The following is a 10,078-nucleotide window of genomic DNA, read 5'->3' as shown; positions in this document are numbered from 1 at the left end:
TAAACTTAAACTTATTGTTAAATAACATTAACACCACTGACAGGTGAAGTAAGTAACATTGATTATCTTATTCAGTGGCACTTGTCAAGCAGTGGAATGCAGGGAAAACATTTTTTATAAATGGTATTTGTTTTTTAGTCCTAAAAACACATGCTTCTTGCTGTATTGAAAATGTTTGATTACTGTATTTAATTATTTTATTCACAAAGCACTAATTATAGATTCAGAAAGTTTTGACTAAAAAAAATATAGTTTTAAAGATTACATAATAAAACCTGCACACATTAAACTTAAAACATACACTAATCCAACAAATACACTCAGCACCCACATTTATTGTCCTGTCTTAATTATAATAAATATTTATAACTTTTTTTTTTTAGCTTGTCTGTTATAAATTATTTTCATGACTATCTAGCTTGCTCTTTAATAACTGAATTTAGAAAGAAATGTATTTGATTGTGTTCTCAACCTACAGTCACATTGTGCTTATAAAAATACTACAGTATATAACCCCCCTTTTGCCATGCCACTGTATTGTCAGCAGCCTGCCAACTGAACAAAATCTGTTTAGCAGTGGTCCAGTAGTCAGTGATGCATAGGAGGAAGGTTGGCAGACAGTGTTAGATACACATACAGCTGGCTGTTGGCATGCTAATACACATGCTATTAAGTCTAGATGTTAGGTAGTTTTTTAATAATGAACATTTTGAGTATAACACCTCACACAAGGTCATTCGAAAAAGTTCCTACAGTCATTGGGGCGAGCTCATGATCTGATATAGAAACCTAAATCCTATAAAAGGGCCCATTATAATGTTGGTAATATGCCATATGTCCTCCAGTTATTACTTATTATGATGATCCACACTTGATTTGACATGGCAGACAATTTGAAGTATCTTTGTGACAAAATCCTAATTAACTATAATGGCAATATATACAACATTTAATTAGTGTAAATAACCTGCAGGTTGTTGTACATCAATTGCAATTATTGCTAAAAAATAAATAAAGGAAAAACTACTGCTGCTACGAACAAAAAAAAAAAATAATAAAATAAATTGGCTTTAATTAATTGATCTACATACAACGATCTACATACTATGTAATAACTGTGCTAATTATACTCCCTGTCAACAATCTTTCTGCAAGAAAAGTGATCTAAAGTACTTGTAAAAGTACAATGCTAATGAAATTGTCCACTTAAAATTTTGAGTGTTGCATGCTGGTGACATGTATCATTACTGCCTCACACTGACCTCGGTTCAATTTTGAGTTTAGACTATTATCTCTGTGAAGGTTCACTCTTTCTACCATTGTTTATCACAGGTTCTCTGGCTTCCTCTCAACACTCAAACATGTGCTGTTAGTTGAATTGGCACCTCTAAATTGTGTAGTGTGTGTTTGTTTGCGTGAGAGAGTGATGTGTTTCCTATCCATGGTTTAATCGTGACTCACACCCAGTGAGTTAGTAGACTATGGATTCACTGTTATTCTGGCCAGTTACTGAAGTTGAAGCATGAATGATCATGATCATGCTGCTATCAGGATGTATACATCTCCATTCTAACCCCTCAATCACACCTTAAGATTGCTTTGGAAGTCAGGTTGGATTAGTGTCCTGTTGCTATAACATTGACAGTAGCGCTGCTTTGTCCAAATAGCAAATATTCCCCAATCTGCTAACAATGACCAGTTACACCAGAGTGTTCTGAAACTGGCTAAGCCCAAATGATTGTTGTGGACATGGCTATAACTTAACACTCGTTTAGGTGCAATGAAGTGTAACATTTTACATCATTAGAACAATCTGCAGAGATCAGTTAGTTAGTTTCTGCAAACTAAACAGTTTTTATCTGTTAGATAGATGCAAACCCCCAGAAACACTGTTGTCTCGATATTGCACTCATACCTGTGCAATATCCAATAGTGGTTGCAAAAAAAAAAAAAAAAAAAAAAAAAAAAAACAACCCATGATGAACAGTACCAGGAGTGGTCAAAAAGTTCTGCATGGTAACAAATCAAATATTCTGCAACTGTACACATGCTATTATTCATATGTGTCTAAAACGAATCATCAATGATCACATACACAAGGGCTTTAACTTATTTTTCTACTTGCAAATTGATAACACAAATATTACAGATGATCTTTCTTGTATTTGGTATGGTTGAAAGACTTCTCACAATGCCATCATCAAACATGTCCATCTGATTTGGTGAAAGCCCTGGGAAAACTGTTAAAAGGTCAAAAATCATGTAAACTTAATTCTTTAAAATTTTAATCAACTTTGAAAAATGACCAGTTTATATTGAATATTTATTATGGAAATTCCGGATATTGTCTTCAAACATAAATGATAGTTACATTTTAACAAAAATAGTATTAAAATAAATGTAAATATCTTGAATGAATTCATCATTGAATATGTAATCTGACCATTTGTTGATTAGTCAGGAAGACATTGTGTAAAACTGGTAAGAAATGCCATTGCTTTTGTTTTTATTTCTTCTATTTTGTGCACAGATACTTACCAGCTCAGTCGTGTCTAATCCTTCAAATCCTCTTTCAAACCACTGCTGTAGTAAGCTTTAAACCATGACAAAGCTCTATTTATAACTAAGAGTTTTGTAAACTATCAGATATGTCTGCTCGAAAAGTCACTGTGGAATTAGTAAGTGTATATGCATGCAATTATGCTTTTGTTTTTGTTAATGTTTGTCTTTTCATGGTATATTAAATTTTTTTTTTTTTTTTTTTTTTTATCCTGGGGCTTTGGAAAGATTTGCATGCTTTTTAGTCTCTTCTTAATCTTTTAATCTGTTATTCTTGCAGCTCTGCCCTGCCTATCATCTAAATCTTTTCCCACCCCAGTTTCTTTTTTTGATATTTTCTTATTGTGCTTTGATGGACAGTAAAGAATGTGAAAGGCATTACAGTTGACAGCCTTAGCTATAGCTGGAAACTACTGAGCCCCAGGCAATCAGACCTGGGATGTGTGCATGTCCTATCATTCTGTCTTTCTATGACATACATACAAGTATACACATATCACATATGTATGTATGTATGTATGTATGTATGTATGTATGTATGTATGTATGTATGTATGTATGTATGTATAGATTCAATTCAATTTAATTTTTTTAATAGTATAGTGCTTTTAACAATGAACATTGTCTCAAAGCAGCTTTACACAGATAATGTGGTATATAAAAATTAATATGATGTTCTTTATAAGTGTAAGTTTGCTAAATTGTACATATAGACGAAATACCACACTTATATACTGTTAATATCTAGGGCAATTATGTTAAATAATTTCAGTAAAATGATAACAATAATAATTGTTACATGTGCAAAGAAGAATGGCAATGTTCAGACAACATTGGATATTGACATTTTTTGTGTAACTGGTAGGCTCCCTATGTTACTAAAAGTATTTACTATTTCAGCAAGGGAAAAAATAGTAATGGTTGTAACTATGTGGCAGACAGTCTAATATAATTTAAATTATTCACAGTTTTATTCAGGTCACTCCATGCTTGTGGGGTTTCTGCCTTGTGATTTTGCTCCTGGTTATATATGTATAAGCTGGAAAAAGCATTGCACATGTCTTTCACTTAGGGTGCAATGATAAACATGACATGTTGCTGCCCAGTGCAAGCTGAGCGGAATAGCTCTCCATAGACCTAGGTCACTCCTATGGTTTCTATATAAATAAAGTTAAGTAAATATAATCTGGAGTTTATTGCTGCCAATCTTTACAGGTATCTTCAAGTCAATAAATAAAGTATGTTGTCACGTAAAATGAGCTCTAGTATGTGTTGATTACCATATAGCATCACTTTAGAATAGTTGAGTATAATGCAAAGTATTGTTTTTTTTATTAGTGGTAAGTTAAATAATGTATACAAGATGTAACAAAGTTTAGATTTTATTCTAATTTTATTTTGCATATTATCTGTTTAATGGAATCTTATAACTATTCATTACTGACTACTACAATATATTCTTATTAGTGGAGAGCTTGGTTGAATGTGCCTTGATGAGAAAAGTGAATGGCTAGATTCATTTGAGGTGGCAAATATGATAGAAAAACATAAATAAAACATAAACAAATATATCTATTTAAATGTACCATTAGTACATACAATTTATTTAAATCTAATAGTAAAGCTATTTGCAACAATGAAAAATAAGTACACAGACAGAGTATATGCTTAATACATTGCATAATGCTTTGAACTAAGAAAACATATTGTCAATACTAAATAAAGCATTCCACACATAAAAGGAAAAAGAATCAAGTGCACACATTTTTAGAATTTAGTCAGACAAGTGTGAATCACAAATAAATGTGGGTGTGGTCATTTTTAAATGTTTAATAATTTAGGCATTGATTAAATGTGCTTTTCTAGCATCTAAGGTACATGAAATGCTTTTGATTTAATAATAAGTTGTCAATGCTACTGCTTTCTAAATAAAGCACAAAGTATTTTACAGGCATGTTTCAAAGAAAGGATTTGCTCAGACTTCAGAGCATATAATCCAGTCTATATTGTTTTGCTAAAATCATCACAATGATTTCAAGTGATCCCACTTCGCTTCCACATTCTGCAAACCCTAGCTGCCATTACTATTCCAAGCTCAAAATGAAATACATGAAATCTTGCCACTCATGCATTTCTGCCCAACCCCTTTGATGTCTTTGCTTTTGAACAAAATAGGTATATTAAAGATGAAGAGGATTGAAGCAATTTCTCACACTTGGTTCTCTGTGGACCTCTATGGCTTAAGATGTCTTTCTCTCTCTCGCAAACTCCTCCTCATCCTGAGAAACACCATGTCTACATCCCTTTTGAAGTACAATACAGTACATGAAGCAAGCACTGTGTGTCTTTTGCCAAGACTATATCTTATGCCTATATCTTTTTTCCTTTTCTTTTTATTATCTCCTTCTCTTGTGGTGTTTGGCATTTGGATTATAGAAGTAAGCATGAATTGGTTTGGCACACTTCAAATAAAATTTTATATGAAGCGATATCTATCAACTCCTCAACTACCACAGTACTACTTCGAGTCCTAAAAAATGCACATTATTTGTAGGCATGCAAATATTTATTTATTTATTTATTTATTTATTTATTTATTTATTTATTTATTTATTTATTTATTTATTTATTTATTCCCTAAATGTTATTGTTATACCATACCTTCCATATGTTTACTTTAATCATATGTGGATAATGGATTGTTATCTATTATCTATAGTATCTGTGTGTGTGTGTGTGTGTGTGTGTGTGTGTGTGTGTGCGTGTGCGTGTACGTGTATGTGTATGTATATATATATATATATATATATATATATATATATATATATATATATATATATATATATATATATATATATATATATATATATATATATATACACAGTGAGGAAAATAAGTATTTGAACACCCTGCTATTTTGCAAGTTCTCCCACTTAGAAATCATATAGGGGTCTGAAATTGTCATCGTAGGTGCATGTCCACTGTGAGAGACATATTCTAAAAAAAAAAAATCCAGAAATCACAATATATGATTTTTAAACTATTTATTTGTATGATACAGCTGCAAATAAGTATTTGAACACCTGTCTATCAGCTAGAATTCTGACCCTCAAAGACCTGTTAGTCTGCCTTTAAAATGTCCACCTCCACTACATTTATTATCCTAAATTAGATGCACCTGTTTGAGGTCGTTAGCTGCATAAAGACACCTGTCCACCCCATACAATCAGTAAGAATCCAACTACTAACATAACCAAGACCAAAGAGCTGTCCAAAGACACTAGAGACAAAATTGTACACTTCCACAAGGCTGGAAAGGGCTACAGGGAAATTGCCAAGCAGCTTGGTTAAAAAAGGTCCTTATTTGAAAATAATAATTATGTTCTACAAGAATGCATAAATTGTTGACCAAGACAGCTGAAATGAAAGCTTTCAGGGTGCAATTTAAAGCATAGAATACATTTTTGTCTTCATAAAGTATTAAAATGGTGTGATTTTTGCTTTTTTACTTTTACAGTGTAAAATGCACATGAGATAAACATTCAGTTTATTTATTTTATATTTTTACAGAAGAATTATCTAGCCTAAAAACAACTTTGTTTACAATCTTTAATAATTAGCACCCGGGGTCATCTGAAAATGTTATTAGAATTATAATTGTAGTTTTTGCTGCTTGAACAGTGTCTCTACCCTTGTCATCAGTGTTTAAATTCTGTATGCTTGATTTAAATATGTGTACACTCTTGGGCAAATAAAGGCCCTATCACAATAATAAGCTGTAAAAAATAATAGCTAAATATTAAGCTTTAAATGGTCTTAAATTATTTGTGGAAAATTTGCAAGATTTAAACAAGTTGTTAAAGTAACATTTTAATTAAATTATTCTCTTTTTGAATTTCTTACCATTTAAAATATTTACAATTGTGAGTAAACTGCACACTGCTTTTTCCAGAATGAAATGTCAGTATTGCTCCATTCATTGATTACTACTTCAGTTGGGTGTCTTTGTATACCGAAATACTGTAAATGTGGGTAAAAGAAAAACAGTAAACTGAATTTCAAACAATTCCTTGCAGCAAAGTAAACATGTAAACCACACAACATTTGCAAAACAGGTCTCAGGAGTGCATTAGTTAAATTCTTGATAATCCCCCGAACCAATAAATTGTTCAATTTATATATTTATTTTTTCCATTTTTTGCCAAAGCATGTAGGTCTATGAATTATCTACAGCATCTTTCTTTTTCTATTTTTCCCCCCTCCATTCTAGCCCTTTATTTGTCAATACACTGCAATTCTTTATATATTAGTAGAAACTGATACAGTTCGCTAACATTTTGAAACTATGATGAAAAACTATACCTGACACATTCTTACAAAATATTACATGTTCATATTATGGTCACTATAAGCAATTTTGACCAAGTTTCTCTTAACTGGTCTTTTTTGTTTGTTTGTTTTTGTTTTGCTCTTTCGTGTGTGTGTTTGTTCGGCAGACTAAATTGTGTTATAGGAGTAAAATAATATTAATGAAAAATAAAGGTTTGACTAAACCATAACAGCTGACTATAGTACTTTACAATTCTCTGGTACTTTCCTACAGAGATGGGTGACATTTATGTATAATTTAATGAACATTCCATGTGTATATATTGTGCCTATTATTATCAATATCATTATTATTACATGAATTCTGTAGATGTAGGTCCATCTCTTTGAAATGTTTTAAAAAAAAATAATAATGTACGAGACTCCTGTGCCCTATGCAGTACAATGACACTGCTCCATTTGTCAGAAAACCATAATTCAAGGCCTTTTCATGAATACAGAAAAGAACTTATAACAGCACTTCCCAATGAGGCCATGTCTATGTGAAACTGTCTTTTCTAAAATGACCATTGTGTATAGAATTTACTATTCAGCCTTCAAGGCAAAAACAACATGCACTGGGGGAGCTGAGTGGTAAATGCCTTGACCTTAAAGTAAATAATGCATTCAAATGGCAGGGTCCAAGAAAAATAAGAGTTGATAAATATAACATTATTTTCTCTCAGCCCTACTGACACTATGTAAATTTCTAAGTAGGTTTGGTATACTAGCACTGAATCTTTATACTTCTATTCTGTTAATTCAGTTCTTTTTTGTTTTTTGTTTTTCATTTGGTTAAAGAACAAGCAGCAACAGCATTTTCACATTAATCTTTTAGAGACCCACTTTTTTTTTTTCCTTTTCCATTCACACCTCCACTTGCATTCAGCATCCTGAAGTTTCAGCAGTGAAGCAGTTAGTCCATTAATTGATCACTGCAGGTAGTACAGAAAGAGAGATGAGCTGGATATCCTTGTTCTGGATTAAATCCAACCATGACAGCTGCAATGACTCTGAACCATATGCCATGTCATTTATATTGGAAGCTAAATCTATTGAAAGAGTCCACTGAATGTGTAATTTCTGATGACACTTTCTGTATCTGCAAGCAGACACACAAAACCAGAATGCAACATCAAAATAGATCTAATGCTCACAATTCTTTTACAATTGTCATGAGCAATACAGCTCTAATAAACCTAACTGGCACTGGATCCTGTGTGCTTTTGCCCCATTTATCACTAGTATTATGCACTCAGGCTCAATGTTTTTATTAGCATAAATAGTGGTCTCAAGGGATTATAATATTTTCTATCATTCTTATAATGCTGCAAACCCAAGACATAAGTTTTAGATGGTAAGAAGATATACTTTAAGATTAATACTGTACATATGTTTGTCTTGATTTTTGTATGAAAATCTACATTTCTTTTTTATTTTCTTAGGGGAAAAAATGGGAAAGTCTCAGTGTTACTGCATCTGTGAAATGAAGGATCATTTTAAACCATAAAATGAGACTGTTGAAATTTCACTGACCATTAAATTTGATTATTTTTGCCTGTTGATTTTTAATATGTTTAATATTTCATACACATTTTATATTACGAATTACTGACCAATGTCTATCATGTTTCCAGCTATTTCAATTCCTGACAAAGTTTACCATGACAGACAGATTCTTTTCTGTACATACCTACCATTTTATAAATCCTGTTTTTTTGCTCACACAAAACTAGGAATTCAACTAGCAATATTATCCAGTTTACATACAAATAAACATCTAAGAAATAAAGCAATATCTTAAAAAAAAAACATTGTTTTATAGTTGGTAAAATGCACCTATTATAGATACTCTTAAGGATATTTTCTTGTGAAATCAACAACTCATAAATATTAAGTCAATAAATTTGTGTAAGACAAACAGTAAAAAATAACTCAAGTTTTATATTACTTACTCTCTCAACAGATAATTATTTTCTTATTTTAATCAAATGAACACACATTTCGCATTCCACTGTTTTTTTTAGTACTGAGATGATGAAACTGTGTGGACAATTTTTGTTTTCATTCTTTAAAAAAAGGCCAAAACAATTAGGCTGAATAGAATAACAGCCTTACTTCTGTTCTGCAAGACCAATCAATACTTTGTGAAGATGGATCAAAACCTAACTCTTCAGTATGATCCTATGAGATCCCTTTTCACTTCCCTTTCCAACCACCCATTACAACCCAATTCCCTCCAAATGCCATTTAAAGCTTACTTGTCCGACTACAAAGCCTCAATGTCTTGCATTGCCTTGCTGCCAATGCAGTGCTTCACACATGTTTTTGAAGCAGGCAGCACTGCCTCCACATAAAAAAAAATACATACTACTGTAAAAGTACTGCCTGTTATGTTAGTGCTGCATGTTTTCTTGTTTATTACTCTCATGTAATTCAGTTTGATCTCACATGTTGCCTGCATGACTCATTTTGCAAATAAGCAAAACAGTTTCAGAGGAAGGAAATCACACATAAAAATAAGAATTAAAAGAAAATTAGCCATATGTGCAGAAGAAGCCATATATGATGGGTTTTGATATTTTGATAGTTTACAAAATTTCCATCATTAATGGTTCATGGTGTAAACTGGAATCTATTATTAAATACATTTGAATACAAAGGTTGTATTTAGGTCTTTTATTGCTCTCTCTCTCTCTCTCTCTCTCTCTCTCTCTCTCTCTCTCTCTCTCTCTCTCACACACACTAAAATTAATTTCTCTGACATTAAAATAGTAGCTGTTATCAATAAATGTTATAAGCATCTGTCTGCACAGAAAGATTTAATTGAGGTTAACACAATATGAAAAAAGGTGCAGCAACGGTTGATTTTTCTTAAGAAAATGTGACATTTTAATGTATAGTAACCCTTACAATTTGTGCATTTCATTATTTAACATGTTTTAAATGTACAGGACATGTGAAGGAAAAGTCTTTATTGTACAATATACAAAGATAATCGTGACAATTCTGTGCTTCTAACTTTGGACAGCAGGTTAGAGGAGTTCATATATGAATGTGAATTTCAAATGTCCTGTAGTATAGGCCTGGTGTTCGGCATCCTTAGTATGTCAAACAAGAGTAGAGTATATGGACTTGTAAATGTGGCCAG

This window comes from Silurus aristotelis, assembly GCF_946808225.1.
Source record: "Silurus aristotelis genome assembly, chromosome: 12".
Taxonomy (NCBI): domain Eukaryota; kingdom Metazoa; phylum Chordata; class Actinopteri; order Siluriformes; family Siluridae; genus Silurus; species Silurus aristotelis.
The sequence above is the reverse complement of the archived record's forward strand: the minus strand, read 5'-3'. Positions refer to the sequence as shown.